The sequence below is a fragment of the Sarcophilus harrisii genome, chromosome 5 (genome assembly GCF_902635505.1).
Source record: "Sarcophilus harrisii chromosome 5, mSarHar1.11, whole genome shotgun sequence".
NCBI lineage: Eukaryota > Metazoa > Chordata > Mammalia > Dasyuromorphia > Dasyuridae > Sarcophilus > Sarcophilus harrisii.
In genome coordinates, this window is record NC_045430.1 from 119198790 (window position 1) to 119220851 (window position 22062).

The following is a 22062-nucleotide window of genomic DNA, read 5'->3' on the forward strand; positions in this document are numbered from 1 at the left end:
TAAGGGAATAAATGAAAAAGAAATACAAAGGATTGTGGCTTAGCAGTAGCAAACCTAAAACTATATTGTAAAGCAGCATTCATCAAAACCATTTGCTACTGGCTAAGAAATAGAGTAGTAGGTCACAGGAATAGATTAGATACACATAACACAATAATCAATTTCTAGAGTAATCTAGTATTTGATAAACCCCCATATTCTAGTTTCTGGAATAAGAACTCACTATTTGACAAAAATTCTTGGGAAAACTGGAAAATTATGTCAGAAACTTGCCATAAACTGACATTTTACATCTCATACCAAAATAAGGTCAAAATGCACACATGATTTGGGCACAAAGGATGATACCATAAACAAATTAAAAGAGCAAGGGATAATTTATCCATCAGATCTTTAGAGAAGAGAGGAGTTGTGACCAAAGAAGAACTAGAGAACATGATGAAAATCAAAATAGATAACTTTGATTACATTAAATTAAAAAGTTTTCATTCAAAAAAAAATCAACAGAAACAAGATTAAAAGGGAAGTATGAAGCTGGGAAAAAACTGTTACAACCAGTATTTCTAAAGATCTCATTTCTAAAATATATAAAGAACTGTGTCAAATTTATAAAAATACAAGTCATTCCCCAATTGATAAATGGTCAAAGGATATAAACAGATAATTTTCAGATGATGAAATTAAAGCCATCCTTAGTCATAAGAAAAAAAAAACAATCTAAATCAGTATTTATTAGAGAAATTTGAATTAAAACAACTCTGAGGTACGACCTCACAACTCTCAGATTGGCTAAGATACAGGAAAAGATAATGATAAATGTTGGAGAGGATGTGGGAAAACTGGGACACTAATGCATTGTTGATGGCATTGTGAAATGTTCACACCATTCAGGAGAGCAATCTTGAATTATGCCCAAACTGCGATAAAAGTGTGCATACCCTTTGATCTGAAGTGCCATTACTGGGTCTATATTCCAAGGAAATAATAAAGGAGGGGAATGGACCCACATGAGCAAAAATGTTTGTAGTAATTCTTTTTACAGTAGCAAAGAATTGGAAAATGAGTAGATACTCACTGATTGGGAAATGACTAAATAAGCCATGGTATATGAAGGTAATTGAATTTCTGTAAAAATTATGAACAAGCTAATTTTAAAAAGGCCTGAGAAGAACTGATGCTGAGTGAAACAAGCAGAACCAGCAATACATTATACACAATAACAACAAGAATTATGATGATCAACTATGTCAGCCTTGGTTCTTCTCAGAGGTTCTGTGATCCAAAACAATCCCAATAGATTTGGACAGAAAATGCCATATGCATCCAGAAAAAGAACTATAGAGATTGAGTGTAAATCAGCACATGCTATGCTTATTTCTTTTTTGTTTCTTTTCCCTCTCCCATTTCTCTTGTTTTTCCATCTTGTTCTGATTTTTCTCTCCCAATATGATTCATAAAGAAAAGTGTATTAAAAATAAATAATTTTTAAAAGAATGAGGCAAAACGATAATAAAATGAAATAAAAACTGAAAAACAAAAGAATCTGACTTTCTGTTCACATGATTTAAAGTATGTGAATATTAGATCATTTTCCTAGCCATGGATAGATCACAACTAACACACTCTGGAAATTCAACCAAAGTGTTCTACATTTAAAAAGAAAAATACAAGCATGAATAATAAACTTGTATTTAAAACTCTGGTATTTCAAGCTCTTCATAAAATGGCCTCTTCCAACCTTTCCACCCTTCTCCCACTTGACTCTTTTACATGTGTTCTTTCTTTCAACAACCCTGAAGTCCCTCAAACATGACATTTCATTTTCTTGAATTTAAAGTTTTGCTGATGTATTTTAATTGCAGACATTTCCAGATCATCCTTCACTCTGTGAGTGCTCTCTTATAACAAGATAAAACAATTAAGCAAAACTAACAATACGGTGACCTCATCTGAAAGAATGTACAACATTCCATGCCTGCAGCAAATCTCACCAAACACTTTCTTTTAAAATTGTTTTTTTTTATTAACAATAAAAAAAAAATTTCCTTTCCCTACCAATTCTCATTCCATATTAAACAGAGAAAATGCTTAACATAATGCACCCTAAATCCATTACCTCTATGTCAAAAGGCAGACTTCATCATCAGTGCTCTGAAGACATGGGTGGACATTGTATTGATCATAATTCTCACAGATTTCAAAACCATCTTTATAGTGTGTTATTATCATATAAATTGTTCTCCTTATTCTGCTCATTTCCTTTGTCATCACTTTATCACTTTAACAAGATTGATATTATTGCATACATTATTCTCCAGGTCTGTTTTCATTTCATTTCCCATCTCTCTGCCTTTGCACTAACTGTTCCCCAGGCTTGAAATGCTCTGCCCCTCATCTTCATTTTAGTTTCCTTGGCTTTCTTCAAAAATACAGCTCAAATTTCACTTTCTTCTGGAAGTCTTTGAACTTTTTCCCAGTTTATATTGCTTTTCTATCTCAAATTATTTTCTATCACACAGACACAGAGTGATAATGTGTATGTATACATATGTACTTGTGTCTGTATATATGTATATAAGATATGTAATACAGATATGTGTGTATTATATAGATAGATATAAACACATATATATGAATGAGGTAGTAGTGTATGTGTGTATATATAGAAGATGTGTAATATAGGTGTGTAGTTATGTATATACATATATGAGTACAATAGTGATATATGTATGCACATATGTAAATACACTTGCATACAAGATGTGTAATATATGTATGTACTGTGTATGTATGTGTATATACACACATTTATATTTCATCTGAATGGAGGAAGCAACATATAAACACCAGAAATATAGCATATAATGTATATATCTGCATGTATGTTTATATCTCCTTCAATAGATGGATAAGAAATGAAATTTTCAGTACACAACAGTAATATTTGATAGGTTCCAAGTGCTGTGGGATCACAGAAGAAGGGGAAAATCTTTTAAGAAACATTTTTGGAGTGATCTAGGAAGACAGATAAACAGATAGATAGTATTTACCTAGAGTTTTTTTCATTATCTTCTCCATTTGAATATAAGCCCTGTTTGAGCAAGGACAATCTTTTGCCTTTTTTCGTATATTCGGTATTTAGCACAGTGCTTGAAATAGTAAGCACAGTCTGTTGACTGACTGATAGATGGATTTGAGCTGGAATCCTGCTTAGGTACTCACTGGGTGACCCCAAACAAATTAATGATCATCTCTGTGCTTTAGTTTCCTCATTTGTAAAATTCAGGGGTTGAGCATGATGGGCTCTAAAACTCTTATCCTACAACCTGGGCAGAAGAAATACAGAGACAAAGAGTTTGAGGAACAGAAAATAAGCCCATCACAGAGGAATGATTCAGCTGTGATCAAAAACTGAAATGAGCCAGAAATTTAATAGAGATCTCTTTTTGCCCAAAATAAATCATATTAAGAGCAATTCTTTCTTTCAAGAAAAAAAATTTCTTTCAACCCAAAAGCAGGAATATATTCTAGATCTGATTCTTACCAAGAAGGAGGAACATATTATTGGGGAGAACATGATGGAAACTTTAAGGGAAAAAGGTTACTTCATCTTCAAAGGTCTGAGAAAGAAAGAAAAAAGCTAAGAAAATTCTGGAATGAAGTCTGGGATTTTGGATTCAGAGGAAGTCTAAGTCAAGTTCCATAGGCTTAAAATAACAGGTGAAAGACATTCCAAAGGCTCTCAAGAATGTAATTCTAAAGACATAAAGAAACAATTCCAAGTCTGAGTTGAAAAGGAAATTTGTCTAATGAGATCTATGCATAGGGATGGTCAGGGAGCTCACCAACTGTCTCAGATTTTTAAACATGGAAGTAAAGTTAACTAATGGAGGATCAATGCTTCATGTCATTCTAATATGGAAATGTTTTACACAATTGCATATATATATCCTATATCAGATTGTTTACTGCTGCAAGCAGGAGATAAAGGAAAATGGAGGGGGGGGAGATAACATTTGGAACTCACAACTTTAAAAAGTTAAATTTTTTTTACAAGTATTTGGGGAAAATATTAAAGAAAAATATTTCATATTATTCTTCTATAACATAGTACCAGGAATGTTAAAACTAATAGTGTGCTAAGACCAGAAAGGAAAATAAAGGGATGCTTTTAATATATTCAAGGGAAAAATAAGATTAATGAAGCTATCTGACTACTATGTAAGGTAGATGTGACAATCAGTGAATAATGGTAAGAAGGCAGAAGTACTTAATTTTGATTTGGCTTCTATTTTCTTTGCCAGTTAGAAAGATATTTGGTCTAGAAAAAACAGAACAAAAATTGTTTAGAGGCAGTTGATAAACAGGATAAAAAGGAATATACCAAAGGGCATCTAGATGTCCTTGATGAACCACATTCATAACATAGGTTGTTCAAAAAATTTACAAACATAATCGTTGAACTAATGAAAGATGATGAAGAATACACAATCGTCTCAATTATGCTTTGTATTTTGAATGTTTCAGCTTATTGATTATTTAAGCTTATAATGAAATAAATGGAAAGCTATTCCAGAGTAATGTAGAAAAGTATTTTTCCTAATTTTTAAAAAGCATAAAGGAAATAAAGTCTACTACCTATAAATCAATGAGATTTACTTTGGTTCTTAGCAAAATTCTAGAAAATATCGTTTAAGAGAGAGGTCATGAACATCTGAAAAAAAATCACTGGATAGTAAAACCTATCATGGCTTCAAAAAAGAACAAGTCATATCAACAAGCCTGAAAAGACTTTTATGAAGCAATATAAAACATAATGAGAACAATTTACACAATAAAACAAATATCTTTGAAAGATTACAAATCTTTGATCAATGCTAAGATCAGGTAGGGGAATGATAATAAAGTAGAGTAGTTAGCTCCAAAAGAGAAAAGATGGACTCATGATGGCGAATGAGATATATACTTCTGGGTATGGCTAATGCACATATTTGCTTAGTTTAACTATGCATATTAATTTTTAAAAAAGATATTCTTTTTGTTTTTTCATTGGGGGAGAAAAATAAATGCTTGTTAAATGAAAAAAAATAAAATGTAATTTCATTTACTACTTTTTTCTGAATTTACCTGCTAATTAACTACACTAGTATCTCCTTAACATTCTACAATTTCCCTATTTGTCAAAAGAAAAATATAACTATGTAGCTCTATGGATTATATAACTCTATAAACTATATATATATATATATATATATATATATATATATATATATAGTTAATATATACAGATTGGTTATGTTTACAGATTGTATATATAAAGTATATATAGTTAATTTAGTTGTATAATCCACAGAGTTATTTATTTATATCTAGTTCTATATTTAATTACATAGAATTATATAGAAACCTATACATATATACATGTAACACATGCATATGTTACATATAGTTATATGTATATATAATCCTTGAAATTAGCAGAATATTTATGAAAAATTTTCATGTCACTGTTGTGAAAAAATGGAAAATGAAAAAGGGATATGAATGCAATTAATTAGTAGGTAAATTCAGAAGTGTTTGAGTAGTCAAATCTCAAAAATAGGCAATATTATTCCATGTCAAGTTGGAAGAAAATGTCTAGTAGAAAAATTCTAGGAAATGTGTTTGGTGCTGGGCTGTTATTTTGGTCAATAAATAAGATAGGGCATACATTACTCATTAGCTTTGAGAATGAAGCAAAACATAGAAGACTGAATGATATATTGTATGAGAAGATGGAGAGCATTTAGAGAAGGGCTGCCAGGATGATCAAAGGCCTCAAGGTCATGCTATATGAAACCAGATATATTTAGTAGGTGATGAGATTTATGGAGGGCATGGTAACTGTTTTCAAACAAGTTATGTAGGACAAAAGATTTGACTTACTGCTTTTGTTCCATTGCTCACAACAAGTAGAAACAAGTTGTAATTTTAAGAGTCTAATTTATATTTGATCTAAGGAAAAATTTTGAAGTAATTAAAACTGTTCAAAAGTATTATGGGTGTCTCAAGGGTGAATGACCTTCTAATCCCTTTTGGACTTTAAATGAGTGTGAAGTAAAGAAATAGCAAAAGAAACTGAGAAAGAATATTCACACTATACAACAAGAAGCAGGAAAGATTGGTGACACAGAGATATATAGAGAAGAGGATCAAGGAGAAATGGAGAATCAACATTTCAAAACTGTAGAGAGATCTGGAGAGATAATGATTAAAAAGACTAGATTGAATTGTTGAAGAGACCATCATCACTTGGAATTCCCTCCCACAATGAAATCCCAACTCTAATCCCTATCCTTATTCATATATTTCCAATAGCTTCTGACTCATGCACACCTTTGAAATCTCCATTGAGAAAAGAAAGCTATTCAGGTTGTATAGAACATACATAAGACACTGAAAAATGAAAAGAAAAACTGGATTATTTTTTGGCAATATCATAACATATAAGACCAAAGCAAATTTAGATACAGATATATTTTCTATATTCATCTACTACTTTATTTTATTTAAAAAAAGAAGCAGTTCTATAAAATATGCAAAAAAGTATATGTTCACTTTTATTTCTGAACTTCTTTTGTACACTAACCTATAATTTCTTATGTTTAGATAAGTACAAATAATGTGACAACATGATAAAAGTGACACACACACACACACACACACACACATATATATGTTTGTTTGTTTGTTTGTTTGTTTTAAGCTGGAAGGGGTCTTGAAAATAACTTACTTCAACCCACTTACTTTGCCAATGAGGGGATCAAGGTCTTGACAAGGAAAATGTTTTGTCCCAGGTCATAATGTTAATCAGTTATCTGTCTATAAACAGAATCCAGGTCTTTTGAATCAAAATTATTTGTCTCTTATTGAGTGGTACAGTGAGCCAATTCCTGGGCTTAGACTTAGGAAAACTTGACTAAAAGTAAGTCCTTAGATACTTTTTAGCTATGTAACCTTGAAAAAGTTATTTCAGCCCATTTGCCTCAATTTCCCCATTTGTAAAAGTGAGGGAAATGATAGCACCTAAATCACAAGGTTGTTATGAGAATCAAATAATTTGCAAAATACCTAACAAAATGCTTGGCACATAGTAAACTCTCTATACATGTTAGCTAGTCAAAATAACAGTAACTCTTTAATAGGGCTGGTTAAATATGATAATTATGATTACAAAATATTGTCTGTATCCATAAATCAGAAATGTTCATTCATCTTTTTGTTCTACATCAGGTAAGCAATCTTCTATCTCCACCAACACTTCATGAACACTAATATTGTGTGTGATCCTCTCCTTCAGCCTATTTCATCTCTTGAAGCATAATCCCATCATCTCTTCCCTTTCCATCAATACAAATTTATGTCACTATTCTTCCACAGCATCAGCACAATAGTCATCACAAAAAAAAAAAAAGACAAAACAAAGGATGTTATATGTACACTGCTTATACTCCATGTCTAGGATATATTATGCTACCTTTCTTATTCATCAGACATTGAATCTTTAAATAGACTAATATTAGCAAGTGAATACTTTTTTATTTATTTAAAATTACCTGAAATTTGGTTTGATTTATGTTTTACAACAGATCCCCATTGTTGAAAACATTTTTTTTCCTTTAAAAAGTGACTATGGTATTCTATGGCAACATGTTACAGACAGAAGTTCATAGTAAGTTCAGAGGAAAGGAATTTTCAAAGAAAACCTAACAAAGCATTATGGGTAATGATATGGAAGATTGAGAAAACAATGATAAACAATGAAAAAAAGAAATAATTAAGTGTGCTAAAATACTGTATCAGCATATTTTGTGCATTGTTAACTATTTTAAGGAAAATTTTATTTAATGGAATTTCACAGAGAGATCCTAACCCAGGCTATGAAAACAGAACTGTGAATTTATAATTCTCAAATATATTCCTTTAAAAAATAAAATGGGCAAATATGCCAGCTTGAGATAAGGCTCTCTGAACAAAATATAATACATGGAAATCCTTTCTTAAGTGTTTTGTGGATTTAGGGAGGTAGGAAACTTAAAACAGTGGTGGTATGGTAAACATACAAGTCCAAACAAGGTGCGAAAAATTGAGTACATGCAGCTACAGGCAAAATAAGTAGTCAAAAATAGCTGCTAAGAGAGAAGGGGAGAAAAACCATCGTGGCTACACTGCAATTTTTAAAAATGGTATAATATCCATTGATTTTTTTTAAAAAAGCAACTGACTAATTTACATCTATATTGTGTTGTTTTTCCCCCTCCCTTATCAACTTCATCATCATTTATTTATAGTAGAAAGCAGAAGTATAATCTTGTGTTAGTTTAGTTTTTATATCAATTTTATTTAGTTTTTATTTTATTTATGTTTTTCAGGTATCCAGCCTTCCTTATAAAATGTATATGCTAAATATATAGTTTTGTAGGAATATATGATTTTATTTATTGTGGTTTTCTAAATTCTTTAGATCATGGAATCTTTATATACCACCTTACATGTTGTAGATTCCTAATGTAGTGTTGGACTAAAGTCTAGAGGTCACCAAATAGCCACAAATGCGCCCTATGACTACGCTTTCAGGAATCCCCTAGAGATGCCCCATGGACCCTTCAAATTCCACCTAATATTCTGAATATTATCTACTGATTTTAAGTGATGACCAATTAATTTCAACAGTTCAGCATATTGAACCAGTTTATTTCAGGTAAGAAACATTTTAACTATAAAGATAATTCATGCTTGTATATAATATATATTTAAAAATAAACTATATACTGATGGCATCAGTCAAGTGTCTGTTTTGTTCAGCATACTTCAGGTATTGAAACATGAATGAGTCACCATAATATTAGAGTTATCTGATATATTAAGACTGACTGGCTGCTGAAAGGATAACATCTCCTAGCAGGCCAGGCAACACGATAATCAGTATTGACATAAATCAACTGCTTTTGTGTATTCTAAATGTAACTGATTGAGATGTACATTCCTTTTGCAGGGAAATCAGATTTGAATGAACAAGAAGAGAGAGCTTTTTCAACACTCAATAGGACAATAGCAGCAAAACATATTATTTCATGTCAACTATGACTAAATAAGTTGGATATACCTAAGTCCTTAGAATACTATTGCATTAAATGGCAATATTCAGAAGATTAAGCTTACTCCAAGACACAGTGTTTCTAAAACCTGATCCCAGATTCCTTAAGGGTTGCCTTCTTTGTCTTGAAAGACTGCCTGGAAATCTTGAGGAAAGAAGGTTTGTACATGTGAAAAAATAAAACAGGGCCTATTTAGTTAAATAGCTCCCAGCAGAAGCCGACTACATTTCCACTGCCTCTTGGACACTGTTATTTCCCATCTACAAATCACCTGCAGTAGCCAAGAGCTACAGAGAGAAAACTGACTCAGAAGAACAAAGGCAAGAAATCATAGACTCAAGTTGAGAAAGATGCAGGTACCCTTTCACTATGTGGATTGTATCAGAACTCTGTTCATGCCTGGAACTTTTTAGACTTAGTTTCACGAAGCCATAGACTGACTGCAGACTCTGCTTCCTGCCTCTCCTTTAGATCTTATGAATGTCTCATTGGGAAATTGTCCTTTTGGTCCCTGGATAGGTCATTTTTCTTGGACTTGCACCTTGTTTTGTAGTTTGAACTCACATTTAAGTAATTTGATCCTCCTGCCCTACAGGATCCAATTCTTGTTTCTGGCCCCTGGCAACTGAGATTTAGTGATGTAGGTTTACACATCATAACTAGCCATATAACTACTAACATTCTACCTAGAAGTCTATCCATCAAAATCCTATGCAGACTTTGATAGGAATCAGAATTGACCTTGATTAGTATAATGATTTTTTAAAAAAATTCTCATGTGCTAAATGAAGCACCACAATGAGACCTGTGCTCTAATTTCTAAATGTTAAAAAAAAAGAAAAAAGAAAGAAAAGAAAAGTTTAGATAAAACACATCTCCTATCCCCCAAACAATGCAGTATTAGGGAAAACAATGAAGTAGTAGTAGCAGCAGCAGTAGTAGTAACAGCAGCAGTAGTAGTAACAGCAGCAGCAGCAGCAACTGTAAAAATAAGCACTTATCAAAGAAAAATGAAAAGTGTTTTATTTGTGTGTTTTTCTGATGAATGAATTTTTTCAAAGTTACCAGCATACCATTGTGTGTTATCCGAAGACAATCCCTTTAACTTTTCTGTATTTCAGTTTTCTCATCTGTATATCAATCATGTTGGATTTAATGGCCATAAAACCTTTTAGTTATGAATTCTCTTATCCAATTAAAAAATTAATAAATTATGAGATATTCCAGTCAGTAAAAAACAAAACATTTGCATATTTATGCAAAATGTTTTACAAAATTTATGTCATTTTGTCTTGAAACTAAAGTTTTCCTGACTGTAGTTCTAAGTTTCTAGATATTTTGCAACCTTTTTTAGTGTTAAAAAAGGAGAAAACATTTGGACTTAGGTCCCCAGATTCAAATACTGGACCCACCATTTATTAACTGTGAAGCTTGGAAAATTACTGAACCAATCTTAGACTCACTTTCTTCATCTACAAAAACTATGTCCTTGGACTTGATGAGACTCTAGTCTCTCTTCTGGACAATTAGGCAGTGCAGTGGTTAGAGTGTCCACCACTGGAGTCAGGAAAACCTGAGTTTAAATCTTACCTTAAACATTTACTATCTGTGTGGCCCTGGACAAGTCACTTAACCCTGTTTGCCTCAGTTTCTTCACAGTAAAATGAATCAGAGAAGGACATGGCATACCATTCCAGTATGTTTACCAAGAAAACTTCAAAATTAAAAATGGGGTCGAGAAAGGTCAGTTGTAACAAAAATGACTGGACAGTATCCCTCCCAGCTTTATTTCTATGATCTTAAGTCTCTTCAATGTGGAAAAGGGTTTGAGAAACAAAGGCAAATTGGTTAAGATGACAGGAAAAGATCATGATAAATGCTGGAGGGAATATGGGAAAACTGGGACACTAATACATTATTGGTAGAGTTGTGAAGTGATCTAACCATTCTGAAGAACAATTTGGAACTATACCCAAAGGACTATTAAACTGTGTATACTCTTTGATCAGTGTATCTAGTGGATCTGTGTCCCAAAGAGATCATAAAAAAGGGAAAAGGACCCATATGTGCAAAAATATTTGTGGCAGCCCTTTTTGTAGTGGCAAAGAACTGGAAACTGAGTGGATGCCCATCAGTGGAGGAATGGCTGAATAAGTTATGTGAATGAATGTTATGGAATATTATTGCTCTGCAAGAAACGACCAGCAGGATGATTTCAGAGACCTGAAGAGACTTACATGAATTAATGCTAAGTGAAATGAATAGAAGAGAACATTGTACTTAGCTACAAGAATACGTGATGATCAATTGTGATGGACGTGGCTCTTTTCAACAATGTGATTTATTCCAATTCCAATACATTTGTCATGGAAAGAGCCATCTGCATCCAGAAAAAGTACTATGGGGACTGCACGTGGATCGCAACATGGTATTTTGTTGTTTGCTTGTTTTTTGTTTTCTTTCTCCATTTTTTTACCTTTTTTGATCAGATTTTTCTTGCACAGCATAATAATCATGGAAATATGAATAGAAGAATTGCACATGTTTAACATATATTGGATCACTTGCTATCTAGTAGAGGGCAGTGAAGGGAAGAGAGGGAAAAAATTGGAACACAAGGTTTTGCAAGGGTGAATGTTGAAAACTATCTTTGCATGTATTTTGAAAATAAAAAGCTATTATTAAAAATAGAAATAAAGGTAAGGATCATACATATGCAAAAGAGTTGCAAAAGTAAAAAACTAAATGAATGGATAAATAGTAAGAGAAAGAGACAGAGAGAAGAGTGGAAGTGTAAGTTCTAAGAGCTCTGTCCCAGAAGTAGTCAAAATATTGTATAATATTCTATGAAATTTTTTGAAAAAAATTATAGTTGCTATCCTGAATCAACTTATAATCTAATATAGATAATGGTACAAAATATTATAAAAGGCAGAATATAACCACACAAAAAGAAGTATAAGGTATTGTGATGTCAGTTGAGAAAAAGATTACTGTCAGCTAGAAAGTTAATATTACAGAAGGCCTCATGGAGGAGTTGGCATTTCAGCTAGACTTTGAAGAATGTGATAGTTTTAACTGGTATATAGGAGGTGGAAAAGAAGAGTAGGAAACCACTGAGAAAATAAAACAATGTTACAGAAAATAACTGGGGCTAGAAAGCAATGATTATGTTTGAGGGGAAAAAGTTATCCAGTTTGGCTGAATATTAATGTTTTTAAGAGGAATTAGAAGTCAAAGTTGTAAAGGCAGATTGGAGATGAATTATAGAGGAACTTAGACATAAATCTAAGCAATCTGACAATGATTTGTGGCAATGGAATGAAGGAGTTATCTGTATTGCAATCTGCTTTTGGTAAGTAGTATTTATTGTAATAGGTGCAAAAGAACTTTAATGTTCTCATTATAGTCCAACATATTTTAGATTCATGAAAGCCACAGATCTATTTACTTTCTTCTTTCTGTTGGACAAGTTTCATTCTGATTGATACTCAAAAGGGTTAATTGAGATTAGCAGCTAAATGAGTCTATTAGTTACAATATATTTATTAAATACCCATGTGCAAAGCAGCATGGCATAGTAGATATAAGGTTGCTATGGAACCAGAAAGACATGGATTTAAGTCTTGCATCCTACATATCACACATATTCGGTGTGTGATGACAGGCAAGTCACTAAACCTCTTAGTGCCATAAGCAACTCCCTAAGACCACAAATCACAGATAAGTTGCAGATCTCTGTCAGTGGAAATAATTTACATGTCAAGAAATCCTTACACTGGCCCACAAAATTTTTTAATGCTTAAGATAACATACTTTTTAACTGTATGAACCATGGTTCCTACCACTTAAGAAACTGAATTCTAGAAGAGGAAGTCAGGCATATTTGGCCCCTTAATACATTTCCTTTTACATTATTCCTCTTCACATATCCCGCCATTTAACCAAGCTAGCCTGCTTGCTGTTCCACACACATGATGATTCATCTCTCATTTTTGTGCCTTTGCACTGGCCTCAAGCCCAGAATGTATCCCTTTTCACTTATCCATCTTAGAAACCTTCATTTCCTTCAAGACTCAGTTCAAGTACCACCTTTCACATGAAGATTTTCCTGAATAGTTCTGCCCAACTGTAGGGTCATCCTCAAAACACCTTGTATTTACTCAGGTATATCAACAGAATTTATAAATGCACAGAACATCTACATGTTGTCCCCCATTAGAGTATAAGCTCCTTGAATCCTGATGTTATTTCAATTTTGTTTTAAAATTCCCAGGTCCCTAGCACACAGTATTCACTTAATGACTATTTATCAATTGACAGTAATAGTTCCTCACAGCTGAGGCAGTGAGATGGTTCAGTGAATAGAGTACTAGGCCTATAATCAGGAAGTTCAGATGTGGCCTAAGGTACTTTATCTATGGGACTCTGGGCAAATTAACCCTCATCTGCCTCAGTTTTTGGGAAGGTAGGTGATGTAGTATATAGAATACTAGAGTTGGAATCAGGAAAACTCATCTTCCTGTGTTCAAATCTGGCCTCAGACACTTATTAGCTATGTGTCTCTGAGCAAGTCATTACCCTGTTTGCCTCAGTTTCTTCATTTGTAAAATGAGCTGGAGAATGAAATAGTAACTCCAGTATCTCTGCCAAGAAAACCCCAAATGGGGTTATAAAAAGTTAGATGAACAATAAGAAATCCTGAATTTCTGCAACTATTAGAGCAGTTATTATCGTCCATGTTGTTAGTTTCAGAAAGATTAAGTTATTTGCGGTTATCTGGCCATATTGTGACACAATAGGACCAGAACCTAAGTTTTCCACTTGTCTGTTTTTAATTTTTTACAATATATTCTCATTTCATGTTATTAATATTGAAAAATATAACACAAGCCACATATTACAAATGAATAATATGGCTACTAGGGCATCTACAAAATTTAAAAGGAAAGTGAAACTATTGTAGTTAGATTTCCCAGAACAGTGAACATTTCTGAATGGTCCACAAAATGGCCTCTAGAAAACATTACAGTTTTAAGCCCAATATAAGGGAAAACTTCCTAACATAGTTATCACAATGTGAAATATGCTAGCTTGGGAGGTAGTAGGTGAAACTTTTTCAGCAAAGGCCACAGAACTACTCATGAAACATATTGTGTTTCTTGTTTAGATACAGACAAGTCCATTTTCCACCCTGAAATTCTGATTCTGTAATTAAGTAGCATCTAAATCCTTATAACTTACAATCATATCTACTGTACCACCTAGCTGCTCATAATTGTCATCATGTTCCAAAACTGATTTCACTGGGGTAGAAAACTCCTAGTGAAGGTTATTCTTCCAATGAAGATCAGCTTTTATTCTGCAGAGGGTCAAATGGTTTGTTCCAGTGTTACAGAGCTAATATGTCAGGGAAAAAAAAGAACCTAAATTGTCCTAATCCCAAGTCTGCTCCTGTCCCCTTTGTTATAATGCACCTCTATATTCAATTACAATAATTATTATTCAGCCCCCTATGATGCTATTCTTACATTGTACTTAGAAATTATCTGTTTATATAATAATTTAGCCAAGACTCTCAGGTCCTAGAGCTGTACTCATGTTGCTGATATTACTATACACAATTAGTGATTTTTCTATGAAAGAATGATAATCTGAAACAATATTCTGGCACACAGAACATTGTGCAAAATATTTTTTCAGATGAATTGGTTCCAAGTGGCTATGTTCTAACATCCAACAGCTGTGAAACAGAGCCAATTTCTGGTAAGTGGACATGATAGCCAATTAAAGTGAACCAACTGGTAGCCAGCTAAGATGGGTAAACAAGAGCCAATTTTTACTCCCACTCTGTGACCTTTAGTTAGCTGTACCAAGCCATGCCTTTTTAACAAAGTGGTTCCAGGTGTTGATACTCCAAAAGTGTCTAGTTCTCTCTGATTCAGCATGATGATAATAGCTCTTTAGTTATAAAAAGCCAGGTATTTCCATTTTATGCTATCCTGTGGATATCTAGGAGCAGAAACATTTTTTTCCAAATAAAATCAAAGAGTAGCTGAATTAATCTAATTATCTAGTGACCCAATTTGATAATTTTGGAAATGGTGACATTGAAGAAATGTGTTTTTCCCTTAAGACTCTGTGTTATCTGTTTTTTAAGTCTTTTTCCTGTTTCTTTGGTACTATTGGTGGAAATGGGTAATATAACTTTTGTGCACCCCTCAAAAAGTATCTACATACTTTTTTTTTAGAATGTGTGAAAATGTATCTCCTGATCAATGAATTGTAGAAAATATACTGAAATAACTACTTGAACAGTAATGATTTTCACTAAAGGTCTAGAAAAATAGCTGCAGACTGATAATAGTATTCCTTTTCATCTCCTTTCCCACTTAGTATAGAAGGGTTGGGTTAAGGGATGCAGTTTTGACTGATGGCCAAACAAGTTTCAGAAATGTTGTCACTGTTTCATTGACATTTCTTTAAAGTCAACTAAATGTTTTCCTCTTCCTCAAATCTCTTTGAACTTTCCTTCTCTCACTAGACACTTTCTTGATATGTATGTTTCATTTTCTGGTTCATAAGTACCAATGAAAAGATGAGAAATGACAACAGGAAATCACCTCCTATCTTTCAGCTAACAATATTATTACTCAAACTTGCATCTCTTTGCAGTAATCACTCCCATTTTGTTTTGTTTTGCTTTGTTTTTAAGAACTAAAAATAATGATCCCTCTTGAAGGGGAGCTCTGGTCTAAATACTCACACACAAGCATTTGAAACTTTAAAAAAATGTTTCCCTTTCAATCTAATAACATTCTGAATTTTTAATATTTATAATGAATACAATTATATGCTTGGAATGCACCCTACAGCATAATGGCATTACAAATAAACTTTTATTTGAATTATGTTTATGATAATAACTATTTTTCCCATGACATAGGTTAAAAAGTCCATCACCTCTAATTTGACAGGAGCTCTATTATCACTTTCTACAAAATTACACATAAAGGAATATTAAGACATCAAAAATCTGACACAAAGAGAAAACTACCTCTCTCTCTCTCTCTCTCTCTCTCTCTCTCTCTCTCTTTTTCTCTCTGTTTCTCTGTATGTGTGTCTGTCTCTGTGTCTCTGATTCTCTGTCTCTCTCTATTTGTCTCTGTCTCTTATCTTCTCTCTCTCTCTGTCTCTGTCTGTTTCTCTCTCTGTATGTCTCTCCTTCATTTTCTCTCCCTCTCCCTTCCTCCCTCATTTCTCCCTCTTTTCTTTCCCATAAAGGAGATCATTATATGTTGTTTGACATGCCATTTTCAGGGCACTAAGGGGTTATCCCTTCTAATACTGTCACTGAAAGAATGCACTGATATTTTGAATACACTTGGACTTCCTGAAATATAGGCTAGAATTAGTTTTATCTTCTTGATGGTCTCATCCATATAGTGCCTGTGTTTCAACTCACATAAAATAGCTTCACTGCAGGGTCTCAGCCCAGGCTGCTAATACACAGCACGTCATCTGTGAAGCATGCTATCCTGAAACTTGAAAGACAAGCAGCTAATTAAAGATGGGCAAAATGGTGTAGATGCAGGAAGGGCCTGTTTGATCCTATATGCAAAGCTGCAACAGAAGCTGAACTGAATCTTTTTTTTTTTTTTGAAGTTCAAAAGTTTGCTGACTTTTTACTGGCTTATTGGATTATTATCTGATGTTTTTTTCTTAGTGCTTGGTACTGTACTTGAGCACTTTTTGTTTCAGTTATAATTACAAATGAAATTCCACAGGACAAAATTAGTGTATGATACATAAAAAAGCAACTATAAGAATCCTTTGAAATCATATTTTTAAAGACTGTTCTTTTCTGAATATAGTACATACATGATTCTTATTTAGTCATTTTAGTCATATCTTATTTTCCATGACCCTATTTGGAATTTTCTTGGGAACGATTTGCCATTTCCTTCACCTGCTCATTTTGCAGATGAGGAAACTGAGGCAAACAAGGTTAATTGACTTGTCTCAATTAACTAAATGAAGCTAAATCTGAACTCTTCCTAACTCCAGACCTAGATCTCTAGCCACTGTAGCACCTAACAGATTAAACCAGTATTAACAGAAAGAAAAAGACAAAACTGGAGCCAAATATAACTTGGCTCCAGAAAAGAGTTAAGAAAACATGCATCCCTCTATCCATTGCAAAGATGAGGTCCAATTGATTAGTAGAGGGTTGGAATAGGATATGGAATATTTCTTATGTCACACATAATAAATCTAATAGTTAATTTTGTTAAATTGCTTTAGCTCTCTTCTTTTTTGAATCTCAACTATAAGCAATGTCTCACTAGACAGGGCACAGGAGAGACAAAGATTTGGAAATGGATGTAATATTAAAACAAAAGCCATCAGTGAAAATAAGATTAAATTAAAATAAACTCTCATCTTGCACATAGCTTAGCAAAGAATTCAGATTAAAGTGTTTTGATTAAATTCATTTTAGAACCCCTCCAAAATAGGAGGTTAAATTCAACTTAAGCAATAATCCATTTTGGAGGCTAAAAATCTCCAAACCATTTGCCCTACAGATTACTGTTCTGTTATTGAAGTAGGTTATCCGTACACTACAATCCAGAACTCCTGATATATCTCTGGCTTCTCACACCGAGAGGGAATATAGTTCCATATACCACATACAAAAATCATAGACTCATTCAGGCAAAAGAGAGCTAAGAGGTGTTGTAGTCAAAATTCCTCATTTTATAGTTGGGAAAACTGAAACCTAGAAAAAAAAAACTGAGATCTCACATTTCAATTGTCATGAAGCTAACAAAAACATAAGAAGAATAAGGAATCTTCTCTTAATACTCTGACTTCCTAAAAGGATATTGACTAAATGGTATAGGAAAGAAATATCATTTGAGAACAGGTCTGGCCAAGATTTAATTCTCTCCATCATCCCTTCTATGCTTAAATGGACAGTTTCCAGAAACTTTATTCTCAAAAGAATAAATATTTGGGGAGGCTATAGCATACAAGCCTTTTTTTTTATTCAGTCATACTACCTCCATTTTCTTTCTTCTATTTATTAAGGATAGGGTCTCATTTACAATGACCCAACTTGTTCTCATTACCTGACATATAGTTTCCCTCATGATTCATCTAACTGTTAATCTGACAAAATACAAATTAAAACAAAAATCATGTCACCCTTTATAGAATGTGATTAGCAATTCTAACTTCATGGTATAAAAATAAATCATTTATGCTGATAGATTAGTAAAGCTAAAAATGTAGTATGCATAATATCCATTTTTATAGTCTTTTAGCCAGTATATAAAATTTATAATGACGTGCCTTAACAAGGCACTTAAGAAGTCATTTGGCAGTTTGCTTTTTGCCACATACCATACATTGTTTTAATGTCTGATAGAAAAGCAAAGTTATTTATAGATTGAAATATAACACTATTAAAGCTCAATCTGATATACAGCAACACGTTCCAAATAGAGTTCTCAACACCACATTTTAAAGTGCAAATCACTGCATTCAGTACCGGCATAGGAAATGTCTGCTTCCTAATAAACGATCCAGATGTGTGACAAAGATGCTAAGGAAGGAATCAGTTAAAAGAAGGAGCTAATAATGTTAATGGTTTGCTTTTCTTGCTAACTTGAAAAAAAATGGATTTTGGGGATTTCACTATAGATATTGATCGTTGTTACCCATGCATGCTTCATAAAGCTATTCTCTCATACAAATGCAGAACTGATGCAGAATATCGTTTGCAAACTTGGACATATTGAATAAGTTTGAGGTATTATAATTATGATTATATCAAAGAATGATGGCCATCTCTCAACCAAAAGGCATAAAAACACAGTTAAAAAAAATCTGTGTAACTTTTTAGTTAATCTATGTTTATTTTAAAGCTGGTGGCATTTCTTGTTTGACTATATAGACATAAAATTTTCTCATTTTCTGGGATCAATTCTCATAGTAAGATAGAACATTTGGCTACTTTTTTATGAAAATTCTTTTCTTTGTATCTTTTTGTCCTAATACAATCAATTTTTGCACTGCAACAGTTTCTAAGAATACAGCCACTGATTTCTATACAAAACAAACTTGACAGTTTGTAAATTTTACAAATGGAAAGAAGAAATGTAAGGGACACTTGTCTTACTGTAAACTAATTATTTCCTGTGTTTAAAGATGAAACTTTTTTTTTCCCTTGTTGTACTAGAATATAAAACAATACACTTTATCTATTTGGTATTATATCTTAGCTTATTTAATCTTAGGACAGTTTTGTGTTAGGCAAGGTTTTCAGTAAATATTACCAAAACAATTTTGGAGGTGGAGAACATGTATCATATCATAAAATTATTCCCCCAAAATCACACTATAATCTTCATTTTTTACCTGAGATAAAATAAATAACCTGCTTCCTAATTTAAAAAAAATAAAAAGTTCAAAGAGCTGAGGGTGGTATTGTTATTGTGTTTTTGTGAAGTAGTTTTTGCAAATTGTGATGTCTGACAGCACTACTTTAGAAAAAAAGGGGGGGAATAGTGAGGAGGGAATGGCCAATATTGTGCCTGGTTCTTCAGTCAAAGGAATATATCAGAGGATATGAGCACAATAAAACCTGTCATTCAGTACAAGCTCTCCTCCTGCTTTTCTTTCTCTTTTACCTGGCTTCTGACCTTTTGGCTCATATCGATGTTTCACCCTACCCTAGTTCCTTCATCTGCATTGACTTCCATGTAATCACAAAGTCTTTATCATTGTCTTTGACAGACCCATTAAGCTTGCCTTGATGCCCTGGTTCAGACCCTCAGCTGCCTGCTCTAACAACCAATTTGCTCCTCTCCCCTGGTAACTTTGGTGCTTGGCCTTTCTCCCAGTCCACAACACACAGTCCTTCTTGCCTGATCCATACCATTTGACCTGTACATGATAGTGAATTGAATGCAAAGTTTAATTCTAATTTCATTTACCTTGTTTTGTTTTTGTTTTTATTGTTGCTGGTTGTTTTGTTGTTGTTGTTGTTGTTGTTGTTGCTTGAAGATCAACCCATCTAACTTTGGAGAGATTCATCGCCAATTTGGTCACAAGGCAATGAATTTTTTGGCTGTCTCAAATGAAAATAAACTAGTAAGCCATAGAGAAGTTACAATTGGCATCAGGGGATGCAATGAGTATTAAACCAGTAATTCTAAAGTGTAGCCTAATAATCTCAGAATACTTTTTTAAACATCTACAATTAAATCCAATCAGACTATTATTTATTGAATGTTGAATTGGTTCAAGACCCTGTGCTATATACCAGGAACACACAGACAAAACTTTTGTGTATAAACTAATTCTCAGTTCAACTAAGAAATTTAAATGCATTATGAAAATATCAATAAACCCTCAAATCAGTTTCTCCTATACTGGGCCACTTTCTCTGTGCAACTGTTTGGGGAATCATCATAATGCTATCATAAGAACAGAGCAGTATAATAGAGAAGAGGAAAAGAATAAGCATTTATTGATTACCTATTATATGCCAAGCATTATATTAATCCCTTTATATATTTTAATATTATAAATATTTTAAGATTAATACTAATTTGTTTATATTAATTTTTAAAAGACTTAGCCCAATGCTCAGCATAGACTAGATATTTAATAAATACTTGTTCCCTCTGTTCTCTCTGTTAAACCATTCCCTTGTTATGATGAAATTCTCTTAAATAGTTTTATGGAGAAAGTAACATGTAATAGGGGAAACTTGAGGGCTGGCAGATCTTTATCCCAAATTGTCTCCCCAATTTAGCCCTGAGTCACTACCTTTTACAATTTGAGTTAAGTGTTGCCTTCTAATATTCATAGATTATCCTATCTGCTTGTTTTAAAATATAATCACTTTCCTTTAGAGAGTGTAAGGTCCTAACACCTAAATATAAGATTATTTTCTTCTCTTATTCACTGTATAACAATCTTGGGTTCCTACAGTTACTGAAAGGGAGAAGGAAAAAAAAAACATATCAAAGACAAAATTCTCTCCTTCACAGTATTACCTAGAACTCTTGATCACTAATCCCAGAAACCAATACCTTTTTTCAAGTAAGAATAAATATTTCAAACATTTGGGAATGAACCAAATCTGTGATTTTATTCATAATAACTCTCTCTACCCATGCAAAGCAGTACCTTTCCTGTAACTTACAAGAGGAACAATTTCCTAAGACCTGGAGACTTAGAAACTTGACAGTATATGTCAAAGAAATGACTTTGTGGCTCTGAGGTTGCTCTCCAACTCTTACACCGTACTGTCTCTCAACAATCCTTCAAACATATGACTAAATTTCCCAATTTAATCCTCACCCATTTCCACTCTAAAATAAGAATAGTATATACTTGAAAAAAGATTTTAGATGAGAGCTGCATTACATAACACTCAACCTACTATATTCCATACAAGTTCTTAGAGTTATAATAGAAACAATGTTTGTTTTTGTTTCTGTTTCTTTAAGCATGACTTCTGGCAATTAGAAATAACTGAGGCTAATTTGTTTCATTGTGTTTTAGAGGTTACAGGAGAGGTGGGCAAGGGAAATCAGTCTTGCATCAATTCAGTGAAGGAGTTTCTCATCTTCAAAGCCCATCTGTATTGATATCAGAAAACGGTAGGGGAGCAAAATGACAGTGGCTGGCCTGCCCTTTAACCTTTCTAACAGGGCTTGTGGCAGCAATGAAGCTTAATCAATGCAATGGAAGTGACATTTTGCAGTCAAATCAAATTAAATGGAAATGAAAGGAATGTCTAGGTCCAACCTAAAGGCTGTTACTGAGGTCATCTCCATAGCAACTAAATGCTACAAATGTGTAGAGTAAATCCTTAACAAATCCGCAGAAAGCATGTCCAATTGAATAT

The 22062-nt window shown here is 33.1% G+C and overlaps 1 long non-coding RNA gene across 1 annotated transcript in view; it reads right to left on the reverse strand.

Moving 5' to 3' along the window:
* The window catches only part of LOC116419288, a 247324-nt gene that overhangs the window by 107959 nt on the left and 117303 nt on the right, over positions 1-22062 (reverse strand). The gene's annotated exons all lie outside the window — the stretch shown is intronic.